General features: G+C 39.5%; 1 protein-coding gene across 1 annotated transcript in view; it reads left to right on the plus strand.

Moving 5' to 3' along the window:
• CLSTN2 (calsyntenin 2) overlaps nt 1–18,133 on the plus strand; it is a 429,960-nt gene that overhangs the window by 16,679 nt on the left and 395,148 nt on the right. The gene's annotated exons all lie outside the window — the stretch shown is intronic.

Raw genomic sequence — 18,133 nt, forward strand, 5'->3', positions numbered from 1 at the left:
TAACCAGGATGAAAATGGCATCAAAGCCATCATAATTATATATTGCACATTGCTGTGTTAATCAGAAAGTTTCCAAAACCTCTTATTGTTTCACTTGAACAACCACATTTTGTAACCTTGTGATATGGCGTGATTCTTATTCTAGGTGTTGGTCTATTAATTTTTTTGAGAGTTTTAAGAAAGAGCTGATTGGTTCATAATAGTGTAGATTTGCATTTTTTTTGAAATATTGATGAATTGCGGATTTTTAACTTTGTAATTTTATAGTTTGGGTAATTCTTATTAATTGCTGTTTCGTTTGATGTTTAAGCCACCTTGGGTACCACACTGTTGTAAGAAAGGTGTATTAAGCGTCCTAAATTATGTAGTACAGTACTGTATAGGTTTGCTGGGCTGCACAGTGTGTTTATCTTTCAAGAGATAAGTTGTGACTTGTTTTGCATATTTTGCTTTGAAACGCAGTGGCGGAACTAGTGCAAGTCTTCCTTAAAACTGAAGAACTGGGCTTAGACTTCAGTATTGGCTCGGCTCTCTGGATCTTTAAGGCTGCAGCTTAATTACAGTATCAGTTACATGAATCTGGATGTGAAGCTTAGTATAGTCTTTCAGGTTGATGGATGGATATTGATCTAATCTTGACAACTTGGTGAGATAATGAGACTTTACTGACATTCAATATTAACTGATTGCTTAATCAACAAAGCTTTACTTATGAGTGCTTTTTCCCCTCTTCAGTGTGTGTGCTCTGAAGTCATGTTAATCATAGCAGTATTGCTTATGTTAGATGGAGACCTTGGGAGATCAGAAGACTTAGCTTTTAAAGCTCAAACCGTTTTAACTGATGCTTGGATTTCTAAGACTCTTAAGGTTGCATCATTGCCATGCAATTACTCAGAGTGGATTTCCTCTCCTAGCTATTTTTCCTAAGCTTGACCCACTGTCAGGTATAGTACTTTAATTGTAGAAGAGCCAGAACCAGCTGTATTTGCATGGCCTGTCTCTATGTCTAATACAGCTAAGGCAAGCAAATATGCACACCTCCTTTATGTTCTATACAGTCTCCTAGCATTAAGGGGCCAGTGTTGCTTTTAGCACAAGGAAGAGAGGATACAAAACTAGTCACTTGCATTTTCTATAGCTAGGCTTGGAGCAAGTACTAAGCTGCAGTGTGGATGCTTATATGGGGTGTATCAGAGAGACAGAGAATTTGTTCCTTAATGTTGAACAGTTGTCTCATGCTAAAAGAGAATGCTGCTGTATTGCTGTGGCTGGACAATTTGCTCCTTGGGTTTTGTCTTGCTGTGTGTCCTAGGTACAGAGTGCAGTGGCCAATCTTAAATAGAAGTCTTCCTGGCTCCTTTTTGTAGGAATAAAATGATGAGCAGTTAGAGGAAAACTGGCTGAAATGAGGTTTAACTAATGGAGAAATATAAGTTTCCTGGAAAATGTTATTGTACCCTAATTGTATTGGAATAGTTAGCCTGTTTGACTTGTACATAGTAAACAAAACTAAAACATGCACCATGTTAATTTTACATTTTCTGTAAATGCTCAAATCATTTAAATAATGCAAATTATTTTCAAACTGAAATGTTTGAGTACAAAAACATTCAGTAAAGCACTTAATATGGTTTAAAGATTACAGTCAATCAGATTTATTTAGGCATTTTTATTGAGCTACTGTTGCATGTTTTAAGACAAGACAATAAACTAGCAAGCATTCTCTTCCTTTGTGTTTGAATTTTAAGGAAAAAAAAACAAATGAAAGTAATTAACATGCTAATTTTAGCATACCAAAATAGCTGAGCACCAGTGGCATAGCTAGGTCATTTGACACCCAGGGCCCATACATTTTTGTCACCCCCTATATGACAGAATTAATTTGTCAGTGGGTAAGGGTGGCTGCCAGGTTAGGGAGTGAAATTGGATGCCAGTCAGAATAGGAGCCAAGGTCTACCCAGCAGGTAGATTTGGGCTTCAATTCTGAACAGGAGCCCAGGTCTGTCTGCCTAGAAGAGTACTCCGGAGGATGGTTGGAACAGGAGCCAGGTCTATCTACCTGGGAAAGGTGGCTCCAGAGGGCATTTGGAATGGGAGCCCAGGTCTACCCACCTGGAAGACATGACTCCAAAGAGCAGTCGGAATGGGAGCCCAGGTCTACCAGGCAGGTAAATCAGGGCTCCAAGTCTGGATGGGAGCCCAGGTCTATCTATCCAGAAAACTTGGCCACAAAGGCCAAAGTTCAGCTACCCCCTTGGTTGACCTGGGCTCTAAAGTTAAGGTAGTACTCATGTCCCCCCTAAACATAAACACTGGATTAACTCTGGTGTCACCCCCCCTCCCCATGTCACCTTGCTAACATCTTATTGGTTCCACATTGTTTCATAATATCTCATTGGCTCTTTGAACTATTAGTCTCATTGGTCTGTTTTGAGTAAAGGAAACTGTGCTTTTTGTTGCATAAGACAGTTGCATTTTTGTTTTCTGGATTTTGGTTATAACCTTTGATAGAATGGAGATATTTCACTCCAGTTTGTTTTGTTACATTCTGTTCTAAATTACACATTGAATTGAATATAACATGATGGTATTATTCCTACAAATTGCGATTTTAGCAGTTTTGGTCACTGGTGGTGTCATCCCCCGAGGGTGGCGCCCGGTGCAGACTAGCTGCACCCCTGCTGAGCACTAAATATGTTTTCTAGGTACAGTGGACCCATCCACAAATTTCACCTTTTAAAAGTGTTTAACACAGTAAAAATCTGTAAGAAAATAGCCTTCCCTGCCTTCACACTGCAAAATCGCAGCATTTGTAGTGCAGTTTTCTGCACTACATGGAGCCACTTCCCTGGTCAAACGACCTCCTGCCTTGACCTGGCTCACTCCAGAATGGCTTTTGGGAGCATTGGTATCCATGGTGGGGCGGGGTATCCATGGGTGGGGGGGGGGCAGAACTAACACCATGTGGATATTGAGGGACTACTGTATAAACCGTTTTCTCATATTACATTGTGTTCAGTTGGCAGGAGTACACGGAGCACTTTTACCTGTAGAGAAGGAAAAATGCAGAGGATATTTTCACTAGGAGGTTTTGGATAGGCCCCAGTTCTCTAACTTGGAATATATGGGACACACAAATGTGACCATGGTGGGTGTTTGGAAAGTGAGATGGCACTGTATAACAGTGGGTGATGGGCATTACAGACTTCCCGCTTCACACCCTTTGGAACCAGCCATGATCTAAAAAAAAAAAAATTGTGAAATCTGAATATTCAGTGGAGCTTCTCAGATAGCTTCCTGAGCAGCCACCCAGTCTGCTTGAAATAATGAAGCTTCTGATGCAGGAAAATTACATATAAGCTTATGAAACTGCTTTATACACTGAGGGCATAATCCTAATCAGGTCTACTCAGAAGTAAGTCCTATTGTGTTCAATGGGACTTACTCCCAGGAAAGTGAGGTTAGGATTGCAGCCTGAGTCACACCACTTTTGTCAGTACTGTTTCTGCAGAAGCTCTCCAGGATTTGGACAGGGATCTTTCCCCATTGCACATAGATATGCCACTGATTCAACATGAAATGTTCTGTGTGCCTAACTTAGTGGTAGACCCAACTCTACACTTCCCTGCATGTGGCAGTGTTTGTACTGATTTTGTATTCCAAACATGAACCTCGTTGGAATGCTATTAATAAAAAGGATAGTGGAGATATGCCTGCAGTTTATGATGACTTGGCTCTAGGGATCATGACTACAGATATTTACAACAGCAGTCCCATCTGCCACAGATTTCAATGAAAATGTGGCACCAGGTTTCTCTTTAATGATTCAATAGTGGCATTTTCTTCCTTGCCAATTTTCCCTTCTTACACAGCTGAAATTGTCATGGTGTTTGGTAGGTAGTCTCATTTTTAATGAGAAGAATGCCTAGAAATACATTGGCTGCTGTTACTACCAGACAGTATATTCTTGTTTAGAAATGCAAAACACTTCCGTAAATATGAAATATGGCTGTTTGGTGCAGAAATGAAAAATAGGACTCCTTATGTTCCTTTACACTAGAGATAAACTTTATTTCCATACTTTTGTCATGAGTGTACCAGTTGATACCCAAAGTGATGAAAGTGTTCAGATCTGTTGGAAGTTGGTAGGAATATTTATGGTGTCCGTCTTTGCGAATCTCTTGCCTGCAAATATGAAGAACTAATCACTTAATGGAAAGACACATTTTAGATTGCCCTGAGGTCCTTTTCAGACCGAGAATACATCCTGCTGCCTTACTAATGTTTTTTACATTCAAGCGTGTATTAACCATTATGCTTGGAGACTTATTTGCTGTGCAATTTGTCAAATATAAAGTTGTGATGATTAATCTCTCCCTTCAGACAGAACTCGGTCATATTTATCCTACAAGTTTTGGGTCCAAATCATCCTAATATATATGTTATTGATATAGCATTGGTACAAGTTATTCACAATGATAAAAATCGGTTTTCTCAGAGTAAGCTACATATCCATTACTAGTAATTGTTATGTAATGTTGCAACATTTAAGTAAAGTCAAAATTGTCAAAAAGTTTTTTAACCAACTTATCAGCAAATGTAGTTTGTAGGAGCTGGGTATTTCTTAATGGAGGTAGATGGTGAAAGCTGCACAAATTTTGACTAAAGTTGTCAAAACCAAAAAGGAGTCTAATATGTATCTAACCAGTTAGCAAATTCTTACTTCCTCTAATCTAGACAGAGTAAATTTATAGCAAACACACAACAGTTTAGTCCTGGTGAACTCCTTTGAGGGAGAAGGGTCAGAACCAAGGGGGGGGGGGAACATGGGGATGGGAGAAGGAATATAGGAGATTAACTGGATTTCCCAGAGGAACCTGTGGGAAGAAAGGGAAGGTTTTGGGGTTGGAAAAAGGGAGATGAAGGAAAAATGAACAACAGACTAATGGAAATGAAAAGAACAAATCCAGTGCTCTTGACCTGCCTCCAAAATGGGAGTGAACTAGAATGAGAAATTCTCCTTTTTCTGAGGACTTATTGGATTGGTCAAGGGAGTTTGTTTTGGAAGGAGCCAGAGGCTGATCTTGGGCCTCATGCAAATGCAGAAAAGGTCTTTCTCTCCCATACACACACAGTAAACACACACACAACAAACAAACAGGAAAGATAGATAACCAATGCTGAGTATGCAGTCAGTCTGACTTCACCTGTGACAATGACAAGATAGTGGGGATTTTCCGGGTCCTTGATGAGTGTATGCCACAGAACATAGTTTCCTGTCATCCTTTTACATGACTTGAGAACACTGAGTTGCAGGAGTCATGGCAGCAAAGGGCTGATCATGTGTCCCTCCCTGGACAAAGAGGAGTCTGGAAGGCAGAAAGACTTCAATGAAGCAAGCCCTTAACATGCAGTTGAGGCAGTAGTCTACAAGGGAACAAGTCAAAGGAGCATTCTGCCATGGAGAGCAGAGGCAGAGAGAGATGGAGGTGACTCACAAATTTAACTGCCTCAGCAGCTTTGGTAGCACTTGAGATAGAGGGGGAGAGTGCTGGACTGGAAAGGAGCTTGTGGGCACCCTTCAGGCTGCACAGCTTGGAACAGCTCTGCACACCCTGGAGATCAAGCCTCCTGGAAGTTGCTTATGGCACATGATGTAAACGCTGAACATCTGGAGACGTTATTCCACTGCACAGCCATGGAAGGGCTTCATGCAGCTACATGACAGCATTAGAGGGAACCCTAGTTATGGGATATTTTTGTTCTGGGTGCCAGCTGGCATGGTGTTCTCAGATGGAGGCTGGAGTGTGCGTGGCTTGATGTGGCACCAGCAGGTTCACAATCTAGAAGGGATGACAGGGTAGGGAAAAGGTAACAATGGCCTGGTCTGAAGGACAAGACTCCCAGGCTGCAATCCTAACCACACTTTCCTGAGAGTACAGCCCACTGAACAAAATAGGACTTACTTCTGAGTAGACCTGGTTAGGATTGTGCCCCCAATGGAATAAGCAACATGAGGTTCCAAACTCAAGGGTTTTCATGTTTTTGCCTTATAGAATCTTATGGAATTCTTGGGTAGAGTGACTCAATCAGGTGATCCTCTGCTGTTGAGGATTCCATGTTGTGTTCTGCCTTAACAATTGACTGCCCTTGGTGCAGTAGCTAGTTTGACCAGTGGTTGAGTTGCTCATGGAGTTGCTTGCTTAATCATCAGGTTGGTGAGAGCTGTTGGAGGTATGAAATGTTTACCAAAGGTTCCTCTTCTAAATTCAGGAGGTGCTGGTGTCAAAAGACAACAAATACAGTGTGCTGTTCCAACTGGATTTGAAGCTGAAACACCTTATCTACATTTTGGAGGTGTGAAAGCAGCTTTTACATTCAAGCAGTAAGCAAAACTCAATTTAAGAGTATTGAACTCAATGGACTGATTTCAGGAAGAGGGGATGATTACAATGGTCAAAATAGAAAATGTGGCCTTCCTGACATACGGCTCTATGGCCTCTTCCCATTAGAAGAACCTTTTAACAGTCACTTCACTGGACTGGCCCTTTGCTGTCCAGGCAGTCATCTAGCATCATGTACGAATGTTTAGGTGTGTGTCTCCTCCAATATTGAATTAAACCAAAATAAAATATTGGTCATGTAAAACCTCTCTATTAGCTTTACAGTGGGAGCTTTTCTTTTCTGTTAGTTTTCCTGCTTTAAGGTTTCACTTTTTGTCTTGTTTAGCTTTTCTGGTTTTTTGTGATTTGCTTTGTTGAGAGCTTGATTATTTTGTGTGCTGCTACCTTCATTGTGTGTGTGGGGTGTGTAAGTGTTTTTTTTTTTTATTTTTAACGTATCTGTTGTGAGCTGCCTTGGGTGTCTGGTTATGGGAGGAAAAACAGGATAGAAAGGTTTTTAAATAAATGCATTTGTAGGTCAGCATCACCTCTTGTGTTGAATGAAAATCTATAGGGAATTTATAGAGTACTGATATAATATATCCCCTTTCTTGAGGTGGGTTACAAGTCTTACAATGCAGAAAGTGCACTTTCTGATGATTAATCAAGGTTAAATTAAGTTCAGGCTTGCTTGTGCTTTACTGAACCTTTACTGGCTATTGTAAAGTACCTTCATTTCTTCCCACAAGGACATATTGTCTGAACCAGGACTGACTTGTTAGCTGATTTCAACAGGAGAGGCATACTTCTTGACCTTTTGAATCCTTCTGGAGACTTGTCAAAACTATGACTTTGCAATCCAAGCATTCTGACTTCAATTGTAAAGAAGGTGCGGATAGTTTTGTAATTTCCTGATGAGGAAACCCAAGTACAAATGTTACCCAGTTATGGATTAGGCATATCCCTAATAAAAACAGAAGCTTTCCTGTTGAACAAGCAAGGAGGATGACTGCTGTTTGTGCAATGCTGTTTTTCGTATGTGAAGCTATTCATTTTTTTTCTTTTTGGATGAAAAAGTTTTTACATGACCATATATGAAACATGACATGCAGTCTTATTTGCCTGCTGTACACAGATTCTACAGCAAAATAATCTCATGCTGCATTTCAGGTACGAAGTGAATCATAAAGTATGTAACATTTCTTTACATCATTTTAGCGTCTTCTTATTGTCACAGTTTGGTACAAGAGCCTCACCAAGCTGCTCATTTTAACATCACCTGCTCATATTTATGTACGTTTTGATTAAATGAAATACTAATACTATAAATGCCTTTGTCGTTTGAGAAGCTCACAGCTCTTGCCTCTCCCAGTCCTATAGATTCTTGCACTACAAGAGCGCAGTAAGTACAGACGTATATCTTCTGAGAATGGTCATTGCTGTAGGACTTTTGTCTCCAGAATTATCAAAATTATTGCCTTTATTGTTCTTAATTTTCTAAAATTTTTTCATCAAGAGCGCTTTGTTATATAACACACTTTGAACCCATCCTTCCTTCAAAGAACTCGGGACAGAGAAACTCATTTCTGATGAGAGAGGAATAGACTGAACTATAGCGAACTTCATGGCCAAGTGGTAATCTTAAAGTCTAAATTCAGTGCAACGTTCATTGTACCATGTGGGTTCAGTGAAAGTAAATGAGATATTTGAAAAATTGTGTGATCTAGTATTTTAATTAAAATGTGATGAGAATCTCTTAAATTGTAAGTGGTTGCTTAGATGTTTCATTCATCATGTCAACTTCTAGGTGTTTGTTTAAATGACTTTATTCTTTTTTGTGGATTTTTCTAAAGAACACCAAGGTTTTTAACTTCAGGACTTATTACTAATGCATAATGAGACTTTACAGAGGTGAAAAGATTAATGTTCCTGTAAGGAGTTTTATTAGCAGTCGTAGGATGGAAAAATTGTCTCTTCATAATGTTATCCCGACTAAAGAGTTGAGTTAATGTGGAGTGTCCACTCATTACGATTGTTTTAAAGTTTTATCAAGTAAGTAGTATTAAATGTGATCTCAGATTCTTGTGAAAAAGCTGTGAAAAAGAATTGTAGCTCAGTTGTGTAATTCACCATTAAATATGTGTTAGTTAATGCTCACAAATGACATTGCTCAGAAATGACAGTATGTATTCCATACGTCCTACAAAATCCATTACTTTAATCATTACAGAATCCATCACTTTAATCCATTATTCAAACTGACTATTCTCACTACATTGCTTTCACCAATGCACTTGAATTTTTAGCTAGCTTCGGGAGAACTGTTTAAGCAGGAAAACATGCCAACTGTAAAGCACTATTGTTTTCTAGAATAACAAACCAAGAAGGTACATGCAGATTATCTAATCTAATTTCCAGTCATTCATGCCTATCATTTGTTCCCTCCCTTGTTCTTCTGCTTATCTGCCCCCATAATCCATCATAATATTGCTTGCACTTTTGACTGTGGTATCCCTCCAGGAAACAAATGATACATTAGTGCAACGGTGAATGTGGAAATCTAGTTGTAGTGGTGATCGGGGTTGGGATCCTCTCTCACTCTAAACCTGCCCTGGTTAGGACTAAAGTGTTAAACATTCTGGCTTTGTCTTTGCGGTGGCAGCATAGAGAGACATTCTTCCAGTTACTGGATATGTCCCCGTCCCCCCCAAAACTATGTTGTAGCATGTAGCCAGGGGTGCAGGAGGACTGGGGCAAACAGAAAGGTGACTTCAAAAGACAGGAAAGAGTTAAAAGAAAAAGAATTTATTGAAAATAAAAGGCAGAGAGAATGACCTGACTTTTAAAAAAAATTTAAATGTATTTTGCATGAGACAGTTGAATACATGTGCATGTGATGCTGGATGAGGAGCATGACTCAGGGCAGTCATGATCAGACTTCGTAACTGAGTGATGGCAGGAAGCGTTTGATCTGACAGGGCATGAGGAATGCCATACTAATTGATGGAGCAGTCTCCTCCCCACCTGCACAGACTGGCTTGGAAGAAGATTTGCTTGGCTATGGTTGCTTGGAAAATGTCATGAGCAATTACATCTTGCTTGCATAGCACATCTGAACTTGGGAAGAAAAGCCGCATCTGGGGAGCTACTTGACTTGAAGTAAACAAAATCATTAGTGGCACAAAATAAATGTGTGTGTTTTAAATAAGAGCCGCACAAAATCTTATCTGCCTTCAAACTGTTTGGCTAAACTAAACTGAGAAGTTCATAACTGAAGTAACTGGTCTCTAGAGTTATTCATTGCACCATTGGTAGGGCACAAACCAATAACACCACCCACCCATTTGGGGTTGAGGATAAACAATCCTGCAGCTTCCTGTGCCCTTTTCCAAGCTTCAGAAAAGCCTTTAGTGCACTGCTATGGGGAGATAAAAAATTCCAATTCTGTGAGCGTTTTTTTGGCTTGTTCCAAGCAGGATGCATCCTGTGAATTTAGATATGAGCATCCTATTACTGGGATAGTGATACACAAATTCATGTGGAGACAAGAGGCTAATGAAAAAGTTTAAACATCTCGGAAGTTTTTCTGCTTTATCCATAGACTTGACATACTTTTCAAAAACACCTTAACTGCATTTAATAGCTCATTTAAATGCTCAAAGAAGGTATGGCTTAAGTGCTATTACTTTGGGTTTCTTCTGCAGTGTAATGGAGCACCAGACATTAATGAAATGTCAATGACTCTTCCTGCCAGTTCAATTCTCTGGCTGTATCTAATTAGAATTAAATGCTTTGAGAGGTTAGGCAGACTAAATAAAAGAACAAAGAGTTCATTCTCTCAAACTATGTTCTTGCATTTGCCAAATCAATTTTAATTAGCATCATAAAGATCCTCAGGTTGTTTTTTGAAGTACAATTTTTCTATTTTTTCTTCTAATAGAGTATGATCTTATGCTGACTTTGGTATATTTTTTTTTAATGAACCACATCCAGGTTGGCTCATTTAAGATACAAAAACTGCCTTTCTCTGTGGTTCATGACTGAAAACAAGATACAAAGAAATCTTTTGCTTTTGTTCTATACATCTATGAGAGAGATGATTTGATTTTAATCAATTTCAGGACTTGAAAAGGTCCTTGTAACAAGAGACCCCAATATAGTAATTTGTTAATTCTAGAACTCTAATGTGGGGCACAACATCCTGTGTCAAAGATTCTTGCTGCCTGAGTTTGCTTTGTGATTTAAAAAAAAAAATTTCCTAGTCCTACAATCTTTTAATGTGAATTTTAATGTGAATTTCAGGATGACCAGAGTTCTATTTATTGAGCAGTTTGTACAACAGCATAACACTTGCAGAATGTATTTATTTATCTCTGTTCTTATATGCTGTATCTTGACACTGCTTGATTTTCTTGGAATTTCCGTCCTACTGAGTAATACTAAATATAGAGAGACTTAGGGCCCAATCCTATCCAGTTTTCCAATGCTGATGCAAGTGTGCCAACAGGGTGAGAGCTGCATCCTGGGGGGGGGGGGCAGTCATAGAGGCCTCCTCAGTGTTAGAGAATATTTTTTTCCCTTACCTTGAGGGAAAAGGTAAGGGAAAGTGCTGGAAAGTTAGATAGGATTGGACTCTTAATGTGGTTTTTTATTTTAATTGTTCAGTCACTGATACAGCAAACACTTCACATAGAAACCCTTGAATGGGGTAGAGGAGAGAATTGTTGCTACCTTGTCTGCTGTGTTTTCTGTCTCCCTTTAAGCCGTCAAATCAGGGTACATTTCATAATGGGAATGAAACACTATAGCTTTACTTCTAGAAAACTTGTGTGTCACTCAGGCAAAACAAAGATTTATATGTTGTGTTAGGTTTGCCCAGGTACCTTGAGTTTCTACTGCAGTATGGATAAGATAAAACTAACTATTCTTCCTTACAATTCATTTAATATCTGATAAGAAAGCTGCACACTCGGGTCATATATGATGTTGCTGTATCTTGAATCAGATCACTGGTCCATCTAGGCTTATATTGTTGAAGGTGATTGGCAGCTACTCTACAGGAATTCAAGTGAGGGATCTGAGGATTGAATGGAGAACCTCTGGAGTGATCTTTTGACCACAAATGGAGTACAGCAAATTCATTTACACAACTTATTCAATCTCCTACTGCCATTTCTCAACTATTTTTGGCATCTTTGAAACTTTTCTGTTTCCAATGGGGTGGGGTGAAACTTATGAAGATTTTGAAGTTCTTTCAAAATGGCGGCACCTATACTGAAGACCTTTTCTCAAGATGCCCTGTTCCAAGGTGCATTAAAAAAGACTTTGCAAATGGCTACCCTCATTGGAGATTACTGTTAACAGGGGATGCAGAGACATATGAAAGGTGTAACTGAAAGTACATTGCTTTTTCCCTAATGCATGGATGTGTGTTCAGAGTAGACACAAGGCTTCTGAAAGACACAAGTAGACACACTTTCAAAATGGTTAAAATGCAGAGAAAAAATTCAGTTCAACTATGATTAGACAAAGTGGTAGCATTTGAGAATCTTGTAAGCTTTTTAAAGATGCATCAGCATGTGAACTGGAAATAGAGCAGGCTATCACATATCATGGTTTAAATGACCAACTGACTCTCAAATTTTATATTAGTTGCTATTCTCTTGTAGAGTTCGTACAAGGTGTAATGCCAGTTTGCATTTTTTCGTGCTGTCTAATCTTATTTGGGAGTTTCTGGTTGACAAAATTAATGTGATACTCTTAAATGCGTGTTTTCTTGCTACTTGCAATGACACACCAATTCATGAACTGCGGTCTTTTTATAAAATGACCCAGTAGGTTTTCAGTTTGATTGTGATTTTTGTAGGGAACTTCCTCTTTAAAAAGAGTGGTATTTTTTCTGCCCTTCATTCCTGTTACTGCTTAAAGACTGAAAGAGAACTTGTTGTCTTGTCTTAGAATTATCTAGCGTAATTAATTGATTTCAACTGAAAGCATGGATGGGAAAGCAATGGGAGAAGGACAACATGGATGTTAAGTACTGCTACTATAGAGGAAGACAGAGTTTTGCATTTTTTTATTGTGATTTTTTTTTATTGTTTTATTTTTATTGTTTTATTGGCAGAAAATCTACAAACTTTTCCTTTCTACAAAATCAATGACATGAGTGTTGGCTTTCTTACCGGCATTCAAATGAACTAGCTACACAATTCTAAGCATGACTACTCAGAAATGAGACCACTATGTTCAGTGGGGCTTATTCCCAGGTAAGTATACACAATTGTAGTTTTGGTATAAGATGTTGGGTGATGTAATAGAAAACATCCAGGATGTCTTCATTACAGTAGAAATAGAATAAACTTACAGCAGGACTCAGGAGAGGGGGAAAACTTTGCAGTTGTAGATGCTGTTGATTTAAAATCATCTTATTATGCACTATGCAAAAGTATTCTGAATAGCAAAAACATTAAAGCAGCTATCCAACTTGATTTTAAATTACCTTAATGCATGACTATCGGTTTTAATAACAGCCTTTTGAAAAAAGGTTCAGTTACAGTTGTAAGAGTGTTCACAGAAATGAAAATGTTAGGTTGTCTTGAATTACTGAACAACTTTATGGCAGGGATATAATTGTATTAGTTGACAGGTTGATGAGAGCAGAATTTATGAGTTACATTGCTGAATTGCACAAGCAGTGATCAAAATACTGAAAAGGTAGGGGGTGAATTTGTGACGAAAACATTTTTTGAGTATTTCTACAGAGAAGGTTCTAAAGTGGTATGTTCACCCCCTATCTTTGTCCAGCAGCTATGAACTGTATCAGTTTCAGAAGACATCAAACCAATTTAAATCCTTGGCAATAAGCTTGTACCTTTACAATTTGTTGATGATGTATATTTTTTTCCCCACATGTTTTGCCAAATCATGAATACTTCTGGAAGTAATGTTCTTTGTAGCAGTGTGATTCTTTGGCTGCAATTCTTGGTGCATTTAGTTAAAAACCAAGCCTTTTGAAAGCCCTGGGTTTCTCTTGCATACAGCTAAGAATGTTTGGCAGATGTCCTTACATTAAATTATAATAATGCATCATTCATCCTGGCTGGAGCACAAATGATGTAAATATTGATTTCCATTGTCCCATCTCCCTAGGGTAGGAAATTTAGGCCATGATGGCTGTAAGCCTAGGGCTGCTCCAAAATGTGTCAGTGATAGGGTTCCATTTCTTTAGTGTCAAATCTATCATGCAGAGCATTATTTCATTGGCTGTAGTCAAAGTCTTGTGGTTTTCTATATATTTATTAATAACCTTATTTATAGAGGTCTTTGTTTACAGTGAATAAGAATAGGATTGCAGCTTGGGTGTTACTGAACACGTTGGGCTTACTTCTGAGTAAAAATAACACCATTTTTGAATACTTCTGCTTATTTATTTACAATATAATAAGTATCCAGTGTAGACATTACTAAGTAATTTGTTCATGCAGTGTGAAAAATATGAGTTATAAAAAGCAGTGAAACAGACAATTGATACTGGGCGTGCTTTAAGTTACATGTAACACAGGACCAACTTTACCAAGAAACAACTTTAAGTGGAGTGGCAAAGTTGAAGGGGTGATAACATGGTGAGCTGCCAGTCCATTGGCCCACTGCCCTCACCAGCCCTCCCCGCTCTGATGGGGCTTTAATCCTCTTCTAGCTTGCTGAGAGTGAATCAGAAGATTGTGGCAGCAGTGGCCCCCTTTTGCTTCCAGCACTACTGGAGGAAGACATGGGGGAAGAATAAAAGCTGCTGTGGCAGTCCAGATGACTTCTCAGTACCCACCTGGTGCTTACAAAGCACCAACTGGGCAGGGAGAGGTGATCTGGAACCCACCCCTTTTAGCCTAATCATTCCTTCCTTTAACTTAACAGGAGTGTGATGTGCAGCCTCCTTCCTCGGTGCTACTCCAATTTGAATAGAATGGTGAAACCAGCATACTCTGCTCCATTTAAACCAGAAGCAGCATGAAGGAAGGAGGCTATGTGCTGCAGTCCTGGTAAGTAGAGGGAGTTAACTCTGGGGTGATTCTCTCTCCCTGTCCATGAAAGGCATGTGCTTAGTCACTTGTCCTCTCCATAGATACAGAGATTGGACGGGTGGGTGAGTGGGGCCCTCCTATTCTCTTGCTGTACCCTCCCCCCCTGGAGTGTGTGGCAGGTGTACAAAGGCACACCTGCACACATAGGCAGGACAGCCAAATTGTATTAGAGATTGGGCATTGAGAGGGTGTAGCTGTCCCTGGTGTAATGTGCACATGTGGGAAATCTAATTGGTATGCAGACATTGAGTGCAGTGATGAATTGCATGCAAGAAAGAAGTAGATGAGTTTAAAGGTACTACAATGAATAACTTTTATTGTGGAGTAATGGGAAGTGTAAAAATCAGTAATAAAAAGCAATGTAATATTTTCAGTGGTCAGTCATTCGACTAGGCCTTAATTGTATGGTTTCCAGGTAGAGGAAAGGAAGAAGAGGAAGACCTTACAAGTGGAAGTGGGTGCATGAGGGCACAAACAAGGGCAGGAGAGAGAAAGCAGGATGTAGGGAAACTAGGGGGGGGCAGGGGAACTGGGGAGTTTGAAGTAGATGGAAGAAATGGAGGAAGAGAGGAACTGGGGGAAGCGAATGGAAAGAGGCTGGGAAGTATCAGTGTTCCAGTTACAGAAGCCATGGTGTTACAGTCATCTGAAATAGTGCTGGAGGTGAGCCCCTGGGTGGGCTATGAAATGTCTCCCTTACTCTTGATGACTTGTTAAGGGGAAATTGTTTTAGACAAAGCATCCACTATACAGTAACAAATCCACTGAGTCCTATACAAACACATATACAGCACTTGCACAAAGAAGGGAAATGACAGAAGTACTAAGGTCCAAATCCTAACCAACTTTCCAGCACTGGCATAGCTGTTGCAGTGGGGCGTCTGCTGCATCCTGCAGGTGGGTGGCACTCACAGAGGTCTCCTCAAAGTAAGGGAATGTTTGTTCTCCTATCTCCGAGCTGCATAGCCCTTATGTCGGTGCTGGAAAGTGGGTTAGGATTGCGCCCTAAGTGTAGCATCTGTTTGACTGGCAGCAAGATCAGCAATGCAACTCAACAAGCAAAATTAGGAGGCTCAACTCAGCAGGCAGAGCTTCAGCATGTGCTTTTCCTGTGCTTGGGGAAAGCCCTCCCTTCTGCCTCTTACTGGTGTTTGTCACATTGTGTCGTTGCCAGTTACTTTCCCAGTCCAGAAGTAATTGGCGATGACATCATCACCTGTTCTGATGGTACTTCTTTTTTAAAATTTTTTAAATTATTTTCTAAAATAAAAACAAACAACAAATGTAAACAAACACATAACTAACACAAACTCAATACACAACATGCACAAAAAACACAAAAACATACCGTTGAAGGGTTCAGGCAATCATATATCAATATATCTAATCAATCAATACATATCTTCTAATCTTGTTCCTCTTCTTGTTAACCTCATAATATCAATCATATCATATCCTGTATAATATATCCTGATGGTACTTCGAATGTGTAGACCGTGTGAAGTGGTTAGGCAGGGGACAAATGTTGAGAAATACTGAGCTAGATGAATGTCTGCCTTGATCCAGCAAGGTAGTACATGGATTCTAAACCCTCATAATTTATTTCCACAGAGGACTTGCTGAAAGAGCAAAGACATCATCCCAATTTTGAACAACCACATTTCTGATCCATTGGCTCTGTTTAATTTTGGAATAAAGTTCCATTTTGGAATGGCGCATTCAGCACTTTCTTCCTTCCGAAGGAAAACTTCTTCCTCTTCCATAATGGCTGTATGAGGAGTTGTAATCTGTTGATGTAAGGCAGTTGCGACACTCTTTAATATCCAAGGCTGCTGTTAAGCAAGTCTTAGACCCAATTGAAAAGCTTTTTGGCATCTGATACTGACAGTTAGCTGTGTCTTTGATAGATGTTTACCACATACTGCACTTCTCAGTTTTATACAAAAAGTGTCTAATTTTTCTCAACTTTACTGTAATTGACTAATAAAGGAAGGTGTATTAGTATGTCTACCTGGATTTGGATATAAAAGGATTTAGATGGGGACTGAAGAAGGTAACTAAAATTATCAAGGTGCCGAAGTACCTTCCTTTATAGGGAAGCTCCTACAACGCTGGGCTTATAGGCTCCTAAGAGACCTATACAATTGTTCTGGGTATGGAATGAGTGGAGAGAAATTTTTTGGCCGCTCCTGCTACACTAGAACCAGATGTTGGCCAATTAAACTGGAACATTTAGGATGAACGAAAGGAAATATAACTTTGCACAATACATAACTCATGTGGTAGTGAATTCCACAGATGACTTTAAAAAGGGATTAGACGAGTTTGTGGAGAACAGGCTTGTGTACTGCATCCAGGTATGAAGGTGCATTCTGTGATCACCAGTTCCTGAGGAGCAGCAGTGGGAGAAGAGTAACGGTAGGTCTTCATCTCTTCTACTGAAGCATCTGACTGACCATTATGAGGAAATGGGATGTTGGTGTTGGGCTAGGTGTGTTCAGTTGAGAAATGAATGAAATGATATTGCTGGAACTGAAAGTTATAGCAGCTCAGTTAAAGCATTGCTGCATCCTTTTGTCTTGCCCGCCACAAAGCTGGACAGTGAAAGGTAGGCTGTCAAGAGGAAAATAGCATCACTCGGACCAGAATCTCTTCTCTAGCCACTGCTGTAGCCTATGTGCCTATCCAACCTGAATTGCCTATATTGTTTACTACAGCTGCAGCATGAAGGGAAACAGGACTCTTCCCCAAACTTTGAAATCATTTTTTTCCCCATGGTCTCAAAAACTGCAGGTGCTTTTGTTGGTCCTTGTACTACAGACTGTGATATTGCTATCTTTAATTGCTTAAATTAAAGCAGTTACCCCTGCTAACTGGGTAAGAGGCAGGCTTTCAAGTGGGTGCTCCTCTTTATAGCAGGGGGAGAGTAACTAGCCCACCTCACCCCAGCAAGTGTCTTTTCTAGTGACTGTCTGCTGGTGTTCTTTTGCATCTTTTTAGATTGTGAGCCCTTTTGGGACAGGGAGCCATTAGATATTTGATTTTCTCTGTAAACCGCTTTGTGAACTTTTAGTTGAAAAGCGGTATATAAATACTGTTAATAATATATAAATACTGTTAATAAATTAAGGAGCAGAGTTCTCAGAGATGTTACACTCCAGTTGCCACATGCTACTTGTTAATTGTTCCTCTTCCATTTTGTCATGACATTGTTATTATTGTCTCTTCTTAAAATAATCCTGCTTTGTGTTTCATATGTTGATAATCCACTGCTGTTGTTGCAATGTTGCCTTCCTCTTGAAGAAAAAATCCCAGGTGATTTCCTTCCCATTCTTTCTGCTGCGTCTCAGTTAAGCTGATTTGCAGAAGATCATTCTCTGGAATAAGCTGACATATTGGAGTGACTGAGTGCTTTTAAAATGGACTGCTAAAATAAAATATTTTAAAAAAACATTGCTGGGTTCATACAGTGCTAGTACTACTCTGGAAATCTTACGCTAAAATTGATTTTTGTGAGGCTCTGTGTGGACCTTGTTCTGCAACATTTTCTATAAAAATTTAACCTGTTAACAAAAAGACATCTCTCTCCTGCTTCTTAGCTGTTGTATAATTCTGACAAAAGTACTGGTAAATTGAAATTGCTTGCTTTCTTGGCCTTTATGGTCTAGAAGG

This window comes from Tiliqua scincoides, chromosome 3 (assembly GCF_035046505.1).
Source record: "Tiliqua scincoides isolate rTilSci1 chromosome 3, rTilSci1.hap2, whole genome shotgun sequence".
Classification (NCBI taxonomy): Eukaryota; Metazoa; Chordata; class Lepidosauria; order Squamata; family Scincidae; genus Tiliqua; species Tiliqua scincoides.